Source organism: Bombus huntii, chromosome 1 (assembly GCF_024542735.1).
Source record: "Bombus huntii isolate Logan2020A chromosome 1, iyBomHunt1.1, whole genome shotgun sequence".
NCBI classification, from domain to species: domain Eukaryota; kingdom Metazoa; phylum Arthropoda; class Insecta; order Hymenoptera; family Apidae; genus Bombus; species Bombus huntii.
In genome coordinates this window covers 3807188-3823454 of record NC_066238.1, presented here as the reverse complement: position 1 = coordinate 3823454, position 16267 = coordinate 3807188, and the positions used below count along the sequence as shown (strand labels likewise).

At 38.0% G+C, this 16267-nt stretch overlaps 1 non-coding gene across 1 annotated transcript; it reads right to left on the bottom strand.

Annotated features, from left to right (window-relative positions):
- Window positions 1-6879: 6879 nt before the first annotated feature.
- LOC126872761 (5S ribosomal RNA) lies at window positions 6880-6998 on the bottom strand. The gene has a single exon (XR_007692177.1). It is a non-coding gene; the product is annotated as a 5S ribosomal RNA (ribosomal RNA).
- Window positions 6999-16267: the final 9269 nt, after the last annotated feature.

Genomic DNA, 16267 nt, shown 5'->3' with positions numbered 1-16267 from the left:
GATAACACAACATTCTCTTCCACACAGTGACAAATATTCGTACAATTTCATCGCTATATTATACTCTTCACGATCATAACACTCTTCACAAAATCTATAAGGTTCTATTTCACATCACCAAAATCCTCAACTCTATCCTCAACTACTGCCCAATTATAGAGAAAGGAAGAATTTCTTAAACAGCCAATTTGTGGAAAATTGACCTGAACTTTTAGTACCTGTTACATTCATTACTAAAGGTTGTATATTACCAAGTATATTATTGGCTTTCCTAGCAAGATAATATATTATTTTACTGCTTTTTTCCATTGAATCAAGAAACGAAATGTTCACAACTACTCAGAAATGTTTGCTTTAAAGAAACTCATTTTACATTTCGTTATTCCTTCCCCATCAATTTATATTAATTATATATATTGCGAGATTATTCAAACCCACAATTAGTCAAAAATTTCATTCCCTGAGAACCAACCATACAACTTGCACTCAATTCACTTTACGCGATACTTTCCAAACGATCGACATCGATGGTCATACACGTACCAGTACCGTATGGTTGCGTCACTCGAAGTCTAACAATTCCAAAGCCCGACAATCAAAATCATCGATAGCAAGCAACAATCGCAGGCTGAAAAGCCCGATAGGCGAAGAATCATTTCCATGCACGTTACCCGGTAATAGTCGATCTACAACGCGATCGTCGATCGCAGTTTTGCGGCCGGCCAAATCGAGCTAGGTCACGGTGACAAATGGCCGCGCGATCAGGATCGCGTGTGATAAATTCCTAGCTCACGGTATCGTTGTACAGCTCCGACGAGTCCAGGAGCAACCGGTTCCAGATCACGATGATATAGGTTTACCCGGTCGCGGAGGATCGATCGATATCGGCCGATAAATCCCATTATTAATGCGGTCTATCGCAAGAAGTTGATAAATTGCCGACGAAGGGTGAACACGCCGTGGCCGCGTCGGTCTCACGTTACAAAACGATCCCCCAAGGCCGCACGGGGAGATTTATCCGGCAACTTCCTCATGATTTTCGCGATCCTATGCATCGCGAGGTCCGCCTAATGACTCGAGCTTTTTTTTTCCTCGTCGTGTGGACGCCGAGACCGGTGTCGCTGGTTCGACGGAAAATTATCGTGCTTGAGAACCTGCACGATTTTTAACCGAGGAGTTTTCTGTTGGCAGGATGAATAGGAAATTGATGGCGAACGATGGACGTACAAGAAGAGGAAGGGCTGGAAATGTGAGACCCAGAGGCGGATGGCTCGTTGAGATTTATGGCGGTTCGGTGGAAAATAAGAATTTAGAATTTTTCTTCCTGGAGTACGGGTGGTGGTCTCGAGTATGATGTAGAGTTGGAGTTTCCTACGTGGTGATTGATTCTTGTATATTTGTTACGATATTTTTGAAACTGCACCTGCAAAATTTCGTTTGGTTCGTTTGTTAAGTTCTAGATCGACGACAAACAAATTTTAATCGATATTTTTCTTCGTGAATTTTAATAAATTAGGGTGTCTTTTTATACGCATAGGTATGTATGCTTGTACATTATCTATCTACGCATGTACCCATGGATATGAATATTCGATATAAATTGAACCTATTTATTTTCTAGGAATACAACTTCTTCTTGTAAATAATAAATAAAATATCATATCAGAACATAGACATCAAAATCACGCGACATCGTTATTTCAATATTCCTCCCCTCCCCTCAGAATCTTAAACCCTGAGAACCAGTCAGCTCGTTGAAAACCTGCTGCAACCGGAAAGGGTTGATCACATCCTTCCATCTGCGGCGATGTAACTCAATGAGCTCATGCTGGAAACAGACTGTCACCAGAACAGTATCACCGTTTCACCGTTATTACTGTTCGTCGAGACCTGTTCCCCTCTGCCTCTCAAAACACCTTTCTCCGTTCTTTCGAAACAGAAACTGACCTGAATCGCGGTGCATCTATCACGAGGAAGAATCGCGACGAGACACGTACCTATACGTCGTTCGATGCACACGCCGCGCCGGTGGTAACGTTGGTGTACACGGCTGCCACATTCTGTGTATATTCTCTCTCTTTCTCTCTCTCTCTCTCTCTCTCTCTCTCTCTCTCTCTCTCTACCTCCGTTGTTAATATTATTGCATGGCGCAAGCCGAGTTCTGCAGCCGGCTGCAGGTGCGTCGCTTCTCCACGCTCGATCCACCAAGGAGACGTTTCGGTGTGCATTGTGATCGAATGATATAATAAAGGCTGAAGTCCGTGGGAAACGGAGAACAGAACCACCTGACGCATCGTCGGCTACGACGTAGAGAAAGCCGCGCCGCAGGATAGGCCACGTGACCGGGACCGATGCTACGACGCCGTAAATACCGATCCCGTCGGAAACTGTCGAGAAAACGGGAACGAAACGTTCCCTTATAAGAGACGTCGCCTGACTGGGCGTTTCAATGGATTTAGGATGGCGTGGTTTCTGAGGTGTTCCGATCCTCTTCCACTTCGTCGTGGGACAGTGTCGGTGGTTTGACTCGATGCATATTACATCTTTCGTTGTATAATTTCTGATATAGGTTGTTTTGTACGACGAATGAGTTTGTGTTGAAAGGTAGTGGATCTTTCTGAAGGACAACGATTTCTGATATCGTAGAACTTTGATCGAAGATCATGCGCCAAAGATACAATAGGAGTCGACCTTTGTCTTAGTCGGTAGCTAAAAAGATGTATTTTGATATGAAATAGTTGGGGATCGTAGAATCGAAAATATAAGCTTCTTGAAAATATGTGATAAATGTTTTGTAAGAAACGAATAATATTAGTTTAATTGTTATGTTACTTTAGTTTAATTAACGTTAGTCTATATAACTAACGTTATTAATATTTCTTAAATGTCCAAGGAAATGATAAAAACATATATTTAATCTTAAGAACAAAGGGAACAATAATATTGATGTAAAATTGATTGACAACACGTGGAATTGTAAAATTGCTTTTCTATGAAACATGAGCAATATTATGTATCACGGTTTCCTTTTGTGACCTCCAATTGGGATTATTCAGCCTCTCCAATTTTGGAAATCTTCAATTAAAGAGTGATTATAATATAATGTTCAATGCGTCAATTGTATGTATATATCACCTATAATAATGAATTATTTGGTATTGAATATTCGATACTTTAGGGGTCAGCAGGTGTGTACCGTTCTAATAATAAATTGCAAGATAAGAATAGTATATACATGTAATTGACGCATATAAAATGTCGAATATTCAATAGTCAATAATTATATAAAATGAAATGCATCAAACTAATCCTCGTATTAATTTATATTAAATTACGATAAACGATAGCACTTGTAATAAATCAATAAACATATGAAAATCTTGATTGTGCTTTTAAGAACATCCCGTATAATATAATGACTGGCAGATTAGTAAAATGGTGACGCAGGTCAACGCCAAACGTGAAAGGACTAGCGCCAAGGAGGAGCAGTCAAGTCAGCAGATCCCATGTCCACGAATTGTTCGAGCACGGTGTCATGAGTTTACGATACGTCTATCGCTGTTAAGTGTGCAGATGCCAGGTCCTAACAGTTCACATGGCCATCAAAGATGCAGACCCTTCTCGCCCATAAAATAATTTTTAGGCTCCTGACTTGAATGGTCGACTACAGCATAAAAATATTAATTAATGCGTTATCAAAAATAACCTTCTTCGAGGTCTGAATCATAAACCCGATCATCTTAACGTTTTTTATGTCGTTGAAAATTAGAAATTATTTGACAAGTATAAGTATCTAACGCGATTGGCGATTTCGTGGGCTAATTTATTTATGTGGATTAAATAAATTTAGAAGTTTTAATTGAACAGTATATTTGCAATTAGTAAGTCTCATTGAGATTGTCTCAGCGAAGATTAAATATTTCACTTTATAAAAATATTTTTTTGATGTTATTCATTACCCATTCTTAACGCTGGTTTTTAACTTAATTTTTATGCGAAGAATAACGACGCGTATAATTTTTCTTATATTTGTAGGAAAAACCAATAACTCCGAATATTTGAAGAGTAAAAAGGTAGTAAATAATTAAAACAAAGCGCAAATAGATAAATAGCTAAACACGCGTGTATATTATACATTAACAATCAACACTCGCACAGCGTTAGTGTAACGTTGTCCCACGGTGTAATATTACATGAAAGAATATTAAGGGCGTATTGTAATTAACATAAATTTTTCCATGCTTTAGATTCGCTATTTTTTATGATTTTATAACTTATAACAGACGATCAGAGAAAATTGCGGGAAAATTTCTAATCCATTTCTCTTTAATTCGATCATTGTACCAACGATTGTATCACATTTGTATATTTATGCAAAACGGTTTTATTTTCCTTCAAACCACATAATCGAACTCTAATAATTACTAAGGAGTATCTACTTAGCCATCTAACGTCATATTCAAATCTCGTTGAAGTCCATCCTAATAGAAAGGCGAATACCTCGCATATATCTAACGTTGAATTAACTACTACAAAACGAAGAGTGCAAAAGCGTAAGCCTAGCATCAACGCGGAATCATTACGTCGTTGAATCGAACAAAAATCTCTGTAGCATAAATTGCAGACTTGACTGGTTCGTCCATCGAACCTGTTGCACCAACCGTTCGGAGACTGTCGAAGTAACTTTTATGAAAATATAATTATTTCAATAACTTCCTTGATAACGTTTTCATCATCATCATCATCATCATCATCATCATCGCCGACGTCATCGTGCACGCACGTATTACTGTAATTACGCTGTCAAACAGCGACAAAAGAAAACAGTTCGAAATGGAGAAAAAAGAAAGATCGAAATAAAGAAAGAAAGGAAAAATACACGACAGATGATGGAACGATATTAACAAACAGATGACAGCGGTACCTCGCTGCATCGGCAATTAGGGATATCATTAACGAAGGAAAGCTGATACAAGTGCAGGGAGAGGAATGTGTTACGAGAATGCAAAAGGTGATAGGGGAAAATTACGGTGCGCGATCAAAAATTAAAGTCGCTCTCCTTGTTATTACTCGTGTTCGGTGAGCGCGTTCACGGAGTAATTGAACTCGTGGCTGAATGTTACCGCAAGCGTAATAATATGAAAATAGATTGTGAATTGGAAAAGAGTACTTACGCACGTCAAGGAACGTTTATATTTCCTTCGATAATTGCTCCATACTGTGTTTCTGAATAAAAATGCAGTTGGCTATTTGATGTCATACGTGGACAATGAAAGAGGGAAAAATAAATTAAAATTTAATATTGTACACAATTCTGTAATAATTTAAAATGTAACAGAAATAATTTGCGTTAAACTCCTGGAAATTAATAATTGCGATACATATATATATATAGATAAATTCATAAGAATGATTTGTTTGAAATACTTAGGAATTAATCGAGAAACTGCAGAATATTAATAACTGCAATAAGTAGATCAATAAGATACGTGAAGAATTAATGATCTTGTATAAGGAAATATGTTGTATAAGTACGTGTCACGTGTACGTGCCATGAATAGATTTTACGAAAATCTTATTAACAAACTGTTACGATACGTGCAATTATAGGCGATAAAATATTTTCTGGTATTTTGATATACGTGTACAATCACCATATTCGCGAATATCTTTCACATAATAAAATAAAATGATACACATGTATACATATGAAATGAAGAAAAAATGAAAAGAATAAAAACTGAAGAAAATAACATCGCAACTTTATCAAGCATAAGAAAAAATAAACTGAAACAAAACAAATTTAATATAACAGAGCATAATATGATATGAAAATATAATCTAACAAAAGAACCTACGCTTCCTAACAATATCATTCATTAACTAACCATTCGTTACATTAAAATAATTTTAAAAAACCTATCTCAAAACATTTTTAATCGGCAAAGCGATCACTCGAAATTCACTATAATAAAAAAAATTCACCACTATTTCCTTGTGCAGAACATATTCTTTACACAGCCATATGAGAAAACACAGTTAATCATGACAATAATCGTTAGGAACACGCACCAATAAAACGATCTCGCGAAACATGTTTCGCAGGAGTATCCATTTTTATACGAATAGGCAAAGGAAAAAGGAGAAACGCCGAACGTTAGTGTATTTTGGAGCGACTCCCACGAGCTGGGAAGGATCGACCTAAGCAAAAGAAAGGTGCCAGTACGCCCCCGCTCGAGAACAAGAGTCGAAAAAGCCTACGAATTATTCCAACCGTTTGCTCGCAACGGGATATCGAGGTGATATCCTGCGGGGCACGGCGTGGTGCCGTGCCGCTATCATCCGAAGCTTTCACCATCGTCATCATCATCGTCATCTGGCAGCTCCCTATTCCGATGGCCGCTGCCCTTAATGGATCGATTCGTCATAACTCGTTTCAACACCTTTACCAACTTCGACTATCGATCCCGATGATCTTCTGCGAGCACCATTTTCGTCGAACTGACGCGATCGAGATGTTAGATTGTTGAAGGTTGTCTTTAATTGCGTGGCGAATTATTGTGAAGTTTGAGAAGTGTGAGACGATCTCATTTGTGTCTCATTGTTCAATGAACTCGATAAATTCGAAGAATTCAAGCTTGAATTCTAAGGAAATGTCTTTTTGATACGTCGAGATGGATTCTAGTTCTCGAGATTGGCAACTGATAGGTAGATTGGGTTATGCATTTATAGGAAATTTAAAGATGAGAAATGCGCGGAGTGGAAAATGTGAAAAATTATCGAGAATTAATATTAAAAATTCGTAGTTATTAAGATCTAATGGAAGAATCATCTTGAAATAATATAGAAAATATAAGAAAGACTAAAAAAAAAAAAAAAAGCCAACAGCACATGGAATTCCCAAGCGGTCACCCATCCAAGTACTATCCATGCCCAACACAACTTAACTTTGGTGATCAGACGAGAACCAGTGTACCTTGTGTGGTATGGCCGTTGGCTGTAATACTAAGAGTATTACCTCTATTTCTGGATAATTATTTACGTATTTTTTAATAAGAGATATAGAAAATCATAATAAACTTTTCACAATCTTTATTATAAATAAAAAGTGAAGAATAAAATATTTCTCACCTACTATGTACCTAAAATCAATATTAACTAATATTAACTAACTATTAACTAACAACACTAAAAATATACTTTTTGCTTATACCAATTCCTCCAATCTTGAAATAAATAGATTCTCCCAATTCGAATAACATTCACCCTCTTTTCAGCCATCTTATATATCAAAGAAAGAAGGATAATTTCAGTGCAAGTTTATTTCAACAATTGTATGATTCCTTTCACAATCCATCTATTTCTTTCCTCATGAACTCCGAGACAGTCGAATAAACATTTTCTTAAATTAAACGTCGCGAAACTCAGATTAAGGTCAGCAGTTAGAGTCGATACGTGAATACACCTCTCCTTTTGCTGATTCTAAACAGTGGAAATTAATTCACATCGCTTAAAAACGTACTTGTAGATCCATCTTCCTTTATGCAATCACGAAGATGGAATATACAAATTGTTATTATTGGTCGAAAATCTCACATTTACGAATTGGACCATATCACCGAATGACGAAAAGAAACAACGAAATATGTATCCAGAATTGATCGATCCATATGAGGGATACCAAAGAACAATCATTCACAATCATAACAATCGTAGATAATAATCTTTGTTATAACTGAACGTTAACAGTTATAGCTTTCGATAAGACGCCCGAGTCGCAACTGAGCGCACGTCGAAGAGAAAACAGTCAGGGCCTACTTGAGGATACGTGATCCTGTTAGGGTGGCCTAATTGGACACGCTACATATTTACACTCTGATCTTGTGAAAGGTTACCACTGGACTTTAAATTATCTTTAAACACCAATTCAGACGCGCCCAGTAATTTAGTCGAGTAATTTAATAACCGATCGTGTGTCAACACGAAAATTTAGTCGAATAGTAGAGTAAAACGATCTAGCGAAGAAGATCCAAGAAGAAGCCAATTGAATAGATCATAAATTAATAATCCAGGTATACAAATTTGATCGTTGTGGCCATAGTTAAAATTCCGTTTCTCCTGAAACAAATTCTTACAGTTTCCACGTAAGCTCGATCAGGAGAAACATAACACGCGTGCGTGTGAAACGCGGGCTTCCTAACCTAAAAAAATATCCACGCGCGCCTCGGCTGACACCTGGCACAATCGTCGGCAATTTCTACGAGTAAACCGCGTTTACATATGCATACAAAGCGGCGGTTCCAGCTCGACAATGTGCGACACAGGCGGCCACTGCATCAATTCGAGAAAAATAAAAACTCCAGTGGCAAAGACGACTATGACGCGGTATGGTTTACCGCACGTCCATAGAAACGTCGTTGGATAGAACGTCGGCCATTTATGTAGCCGCCTGGAGGATCGGATTAATAGCCCTTGTACCTAGCCTGCGGGAGCGGATATCATTCCTTGCACCTTGTTTCCCGTTCCTACGCGAACGCTGACAATTTGCAAGGCCAAATAGGGCGGCTCATTTAACCGGTAGATTTATTCGCCGATTTCTTGCGAACCTGACGATCGAATACTATACGATAGCGGGACAAGAAAGGAATTATTGGGATTTTCGTCGAGCGTACATGTTAATGGTGTTAAATCTGTTTGCGTTTAGAGAAATAGCGGTTTGACCGATGATTTCTGTAAGGATAATGCGAAATTGGTGAATATATATAATATATATTGGTGAAATATAAATTGGTGTAATTTTCGAGCGACGATAATAACTTTTTTTTATTCGGGAACGAATATAGTTCAGTAGTAGAGTATTCAGAGTATTCAGAAATGGAGAGTGACAGCATTGGACGTAGATGAGTACACAATGATTAGAAACAGTAATACAAATAGAAATCAAAATAGAATTTATCTTTTCAATGGAATACCTATATCTAATGCATATTTTTAATATCACACCCTGATAGCAACTACGAGACTATACTTTCAAATGTCATTGTATATATCTAGAAAACTAGACATCTCGTTGTACTTTATCCAATATTTAACCTTCTTATCAAATATCAACTTTGATAAAAACGAATCAGTTACGCTATACGATACGTATAGCGAAAAATATATTTTAGGATCGTATGTACCAAGCTGTACATCGTGAACACGCCATCAACCCTATCCTTCCATCACTCTAATTCAGCTTCAACTAAATCTTCGTACACGTTCGAAAGTCACGGAAAGCAGCTCACAATCGCGGATTTAAGCACGCCAATCGTGGATCCCTTTCGGAGTCCGGGAACGTTCGTTATTCCTAGTATGCGCGAGGCGGTGTAACCTTACGTAGCGTTCCTAACTTGGCAGCAACAATTCGCTACGCCAAATAGGGCCGGTTATTTAATGCTCGTTGGACTTGTTTATTCGATCCGTGCCGCACAATTGAATTGCGCCCATTAAATGCTGTCGGAGAGACAGCGAGGAGAGCTTTCCGCGGCGTGCACACGCGGATCGTCGCTTATTCGCGCGTATATTCCACGTGAAAATTCAATATTTTACAGAAGCAGATAATCTAGACGGTTACGCGGGGCTCTGTATTTTCTTCGAAGCGGAATGCTGTTCGTTCTCCGCGTGTACCATTACCCCATTACCCGGGCTATGAAGACGTATGGCTCTATTTTCCAGGCTGAAACTGAAGGTACAATTTGCCCTGTCAAAGAAAGTTATTATACCGACGGTGCAGAAGAACGCGTTGCTGCGCCGTGATTTACTGGAAGCAAGGATTATATTATTGGAAGCGTGTAACAATTTGCCAAAATAAATGGTCATTGGTAACAAATAGGTGATGTCTAGGTTAAACAAATTTTTGGGGTCAGTATGGTTTTACAGATAAATAGAAACTCTTCTATTAACATATAACTGAAATATGGTCAGATTGTTATTAATAGTTATACTAATATATTATGCGATATACGGAGTATCTGAAGCTTCTCATAAATTCGTATAAATTTTACCGGAGTCAGTGTTACAGGTAATAACAAGAGTAAAATGTTATTTAAGGAAAAGTGTACAAGTATTTTATTAAAACGTTGATTAATTAAATGTTTATTCAACGTTTTATTAGATAACGTTAAAGATATGAGGAATTATACGATAACACTGTCTTTCGTACTGTATCATAACGAATTAATTATAAAAATCAACATTGCATGGAATTTTAAAATAGTATTGTCTTCAATTTATATACGTTTCTTATTATAAATTATGATAATCAAGCCCCATTGCAATTTATAAGCTGTTAATATTACTGGTTAATTTTATTTGTCAAAGTGTAATAAAAGAGGATTATATGTATGGGTATATATGTACAAATTTATTTTTCGAATATACAAACAATAAATACTAGTCAAAATTCATATTTAATATGAATTAAATTTTCAGCATTTTATGTGAAAACAAAGAGGAAATAATTTTTGATAAAAATAGGATGAATATTGATGGAAAGAAGAACGCATAAACGTTTCCCGTCTTATGGGATATCAATTACATCCTGCTATCGCCCTTGGCGCGAAAATATCATTAGAATCAATAACACCGACTAACCTTCCCCTAGGGTCATCCCTCTTAGCTTGTGTATTCGCGATTCTGCACCCTAATATTTCCCTTCGTGGAATTTCCACCATGGTACTGTCACTCAATAGCATTGTGTCTTGTATTTGGCCATGCTACAAAATTTTTCTTTATCCTCTTTCGATCATTCATTTCTTTACAGCAACGTGACAAAGATATGCGGGAAGATTAACAACACTTCAATGATTTAAAAATTTTTTCCAAAATAGAATTGATTAAGAAATACATCATATTTAGTGGAGTCCTCCTACTATTTACTCCTATTTTAGAATTAAATATTTTGAATTAAGTATTTCTAAATATTTTAATATTGCGATTAAATATGTTTCGATTCTTCGTATCAGAAAATTTTCTTAAAAAACTTTAAACATACAAAAATATTATGAAATAATTGAATAAATGTTGATATTAAAATGAGTGTGCTAAAAACGAAACAAAAGACAAGAATTATTCTAGAACGAGCATTAATCGAAATACATTTTCCATTAGCAGAATACAAAACTCATAGCGAAAGATTATACCGTTTTCATCTCTTAAAATACTCCATTGTTCTTGTTTCTCCAAAGCATCAGAAACCAGGAGCTCGCTCTCTCCATATCTTTCGTCGGTTCAGTGGTAATATTTTTTCGGTATGACCCTCAGGAGCTGGCGGTCTTGTCAAGTTGTTGGAAGGACACGCGAAATCCGGCGTCGTCGCAACAAGGAAGGGTGGAACGAGAAATTGGAGACGCGTACACGGGGAAAAATATATACGTGGCCCGAAGGTCCAAGGGGCCGCGACATTGTCTTCTGCAAGGAGGATTTGCCTTCGAGGAGGTTGCGGTCGCTACGAGGGAAGAAACCACCCCGCTAAGCCACCATGATTCCACGAGATAAACCCCCATATTATGTCGCCTGGGATAATACGAAAAACCCACCGCGAGATGCGGTCCACTCGTGTGTATAGAAGTATCTGTGTACACAGGGTGGCGCCAAACGAAAGAACACTGGATGTAGTTTATGGAGTCTTTATTCGACTGAAAACACGATTCTTCGTGGAAGGATTGTAATTGAAAATATGTGTTGTTCATTGGGAATTATTATATGACAAATGTAATTTTCGAAATACAAATGACACATCGTATTGTATGTTCTTGTTTTCTTGTTAATTTTATAATTGCACGCTACGAACAGGTAATGTTATTTAGAAAAATAATTTCAACGAAGCTACTGATATAAACATTCCATGAAATAAAATAAAATAACATATTCTAAAGTAAATACGAATTCATTGTACTAACTGGTAGTGGTTTATATTGTAGTATAATTAATACTGTTATATCGTAATATATAAGACAAAATAAAAAGGGATGATAGCTAACTCTTGTCTCATTTACAATTTGAAAGTCGCTCATTTTTATTGAAAAAGTTATAGCAGAATTATAGGAACATTTAGACAACACTTCGCATCTTGTAAAACACATCGTTCGATGTAATCAGGAGTAACATATATGTATGACTATCAGTAATTCAGACAAGTAACTTTAACATTAAAAGAGATGAGGTATATTTACTATATTTAGCCGATCACATAAAACTTCATATCCAAACATGGGTACTGTTTCAGCACGCAGTGAAATCGCTTTAGTAAACAAGCCTCCAATTACCTGAAGAATGTATTCGAATCTCATTTCACCAAAAGTCCGGTATTTTAGTGTCTGAAATCAACTGCTTTCTTTCGTGACACCCTGTGTGCACACATATCCATGCATAAAGATTTTACGGGCGGCGTGGTCAGGACGAGGCTTACTGGAAAGAAAAGAGCCTTCTGCAGTATCCCAAGGAACGAAAGTAACGAACGAGCGTAATCGTACACCGCGCGTGTTTCCTTAAATTGATTTTAAAAAACGAGCAAAGGAAGGACGGAGTAGCATACGGAGCTGAAGTAGCAGAATAAAAAAATCAGGACGAGAACGAAAATAAAGAGGAGGAAAGAATAATACGAGAAAAAAAGGACGGAAATCCCATATTCCCGGATTCGGAGACAAAAACGTGATCGTACGGGCCAGGGATAGAATTTATGGCGCGACATTAATCAGCCAGAGGTACGAACGATTCGCGCGAGCTGCGTTAATCGGAGAATAATTTCGCGAGCAATTTCGCCGAATTAGTAATTTATTTTACAGCCGTTCGGGGAGATACGCAGAGGCCTCGTAAAGCGGCTGCAATAAAAATCGAACGCGAGCCCGCACGAAAACAAGCACAGCCCCGCGAAAGAAGCCCAACAGAGATGCCCACCTAATCGTTGTTTCCTCGTAACGTTCGATCGTTTAAACAACCAATCGTTGCACCTTCAGCGATCCACGTTCAACGTTCGTCAATATTTCGACTAGATCATTTTAAATTTACAATAATTTCTTTTTTAATGTCTACTGTTTTTAAGTGTCGTTGAAATTTTAAAAGATTCTTCTTTGTTATCTGTCGCCACTTTTATGTGCTGACGCGATTTAAGGAAATTAAAGTAAAGCTAAGGCATTTGGGTGAACATTGTTTTCTTTTTTAATTTTATCGTGTTCTTGGTCCTTATATTTTTATGTTTTTGATGTAAAGTAGAAAACAACATAATAATAAAATAATAAAGTAGAAATACAAGCTGATGAAATGCTTATTGGCTGTGTACATCTTCAACAATAGTACGAATGGATTGCGAAAGATAGCTTTTGCTCAAAATGTTCTCTGAAGTAATTCGCCATTGTTCCTGACGCTTACCGTAGAACTCTCTGTACTTCAGAAGTCAAACTGACTCCTGAAGATTCCATTTTCTACAAATTTCCAAATTTTAGCATTATCATATTATTTCAAAAATCAAATATAATTTATTCCGATGTATGTAATCAGCCGTGCCTCTATATGATCCAATTAGCAACGGAATCAATATTTTACAATATCATTTAACATTTCAATATGACTCGAAATATCCAAATCCGCCTAATAAAACCTGAAATAAATCCATTAGAAAGAAACAAACAAAAAAAAAAAAAAAAAAACGACAGATAAAACAACGATAAAATACGGTATGGAAACAGACAAGAAAAATTTCTTCCGCGATCTAAAGCGGACTCAAACCGAAAGGGCAGTTTATCGGCGGTGAAGAATAGAAAAAGAAAGCGACGAATAACCGCGCGGCCATAAACGCGTCCGTGGTCTGGCAACGGGTGGCTCGTATTTAAGGAACTTTAAGGAAGCAGCAACGTTTCGACGATTTTTCGTTGCTGTCTCGGGGACTTGGTGCGTTTAATTAAGCCGTAAATCGATGCGGCCCAGGTCCCACGTTTATTGCGGCCCTAAACTATATCAGCTACGCTGAAAAAGATAAAAAGCACGGCCTGAAATTTCGAAGCCTCTCTCCACAGCTCGATTCCGTTCCCATTCGCGAACTCGTTCCTCGTTACGATTTTTGCTTTACTCCCCACTAGTCCATCCATCTCTCTCTATCGTCCTCCGTTTCGACCTTCTTTATCCCTTTCTTTTCCCTTCCTTTCCTTTCCAGTGAAACGACCCGTTTTTATCTCGACAGCCACCCTCGCGATCCTCCTTCAGCCCTCTTCTCCCTCCTCTGTAACGTCGCCACGCTTGTTAATGACCGAAGAAGCTCGTAAACAGGGTCGTGATCACGGTGGTCCTCAGAGATCACTCGTTCGTGGTCCTTCTTTCCGCTTGGCCCGGTGTCAGCCGTGTTTAAACTTTAACGTCCCCCGTTTCATTGGCCTTTATCCTCACGTGAGGCCGTCGTTAATGTGACGATCAAAAGCGCGCTTTGTATCGCGGACCTTTGCCTTGTTTTTCGGCTTATCGACGGAACATACGCGCAAATAGTAGCTTTTAGCTGGTAGAGTTTATCGCTTCGAAGCTCCGTGTTAATTACGTGTCGTACGTGCGCCGTGAGATTTAACGTTTCTCAACTTTTAGCATTTTTGAGATTAAAAGAATTCTTGGTAGACAGATGGAGATGGTTTTTACGAATATGGAAGAAAATAAGTGGTTAGGTATTTTGTACGATTATTTAAAAGCTAACGTTGTTGTTCATCTATTGCTATGCATATCTGCCAGATAATAAGAAACTGTAAATTAATGTAGGGAATGTACGTGCACGATTTTACGATTGGCCAGCGATTGTTCCTGTTTGATTGTTGTAGCTATATTCGAATGAGTCTTCCATAATGAAGAGATTTAGTTCCTGCGTTAGTGTAAAATGAACGAGGAAATAGGTGTATTTAGTAAAACTGGGACAAACTTGAAAAGAACTAGAAATACGTCATAATTCTAGCAAAGAACGTTTCTAGTATCTCACTTTTCATACATTAATAATTTAAAAATCTCGGTAACAATGCTTGCTCTATCCCAATAAACGGCAATCATTAAACGAACGTCTATTCTGAACTAAACTAAAATCAATTATTCGGTTATTCGGAAGATCTGCAGCATTTTTGATAATTGATAAGTTCTATCAAAAACCTTTGGAACGTATTAGCTTCTTAAGAATATGTATTAACGAATTCTCAACCTTTAAGTTAAGTTTGAGTAAATTCTGCATCCACTGAAAAGAAACGATACGTATTTCACTTTAAAAGATATAAATTTTACAAAAATATGCTTTCTTCAACCCCTACTGAAATTTCTCTATAAACCTTGCAAACGTAATATTTCCATGCAACGCCTAATCAACGTCCGTAAAAAACTCCACATTCGATTTCTCTCCGCAAGCAGAAGCACTTCTTCCACTTTGAAAACGCTTTTCCCATCTCTCCGGCACGAGGAAGAGGAAGGCGAACAGAAGCGACTGAAAACAGAGAAAAGATAGTAGGTGGGGATAGAAGCAGAAAAAGCGAGTCGGAGATGCAGGTCGCATCCGGCGCAGCTCGTCGCCTTCCACTCCCATTTGAATAAAAGCAACGATAAGCACATCCTTAGAGTCACTCGCAGTTCTGAATTGTTTCCGCTTCTTAAATCCCCGACAAATTTATTATAATAACTACCCTTAGCCGGCGGATCCCGTTTTTCCGTCTCTGTCCTCTCCGCCGCCTTCGTCCCTCGTTTCGTTCCTCTTTGTTCCGTTTCCACGCCAGAAATACGCTTCCCTCCTCGTTCAACCAATAGCATCGCCTACATCACCGTAATCCTCTCTTGGCCGTTTTTCCTCGCGTCGCGTCTTCTTCTAGCTGGTTTTTCGCCGCGAGAGAACTCGGCCCTTTTCTTCGTGGCCGCGAGGCGAAAGGAAGGATCGTTTCCGCGAATAATGCGTTCGTTCTCCGCCACGCGGTAGAGAAACTCGGGATAAGGTACGGATACGGGGGTGGCCGGGGGCATCGGCTGCAATATTCCCGATGAAAACATTACGGCAACGAGTTTCAGACTTCTTACACGTGGCCATTTTTACGCACGCCTTGATCCTTCTTCTTTATGCATTACGTAAGATTACGTATGAAATTGCATTTTATCGTGGTTGTATGCACGTTGATGATTGGACAGGTTTGTATAATAATAATAGAAACTGGGGTTTCACATTTAAGAAGAACGATAGAATTGTAGTATCATTTTTGAAAGTATTTCGAGATTTTCAGTAGCG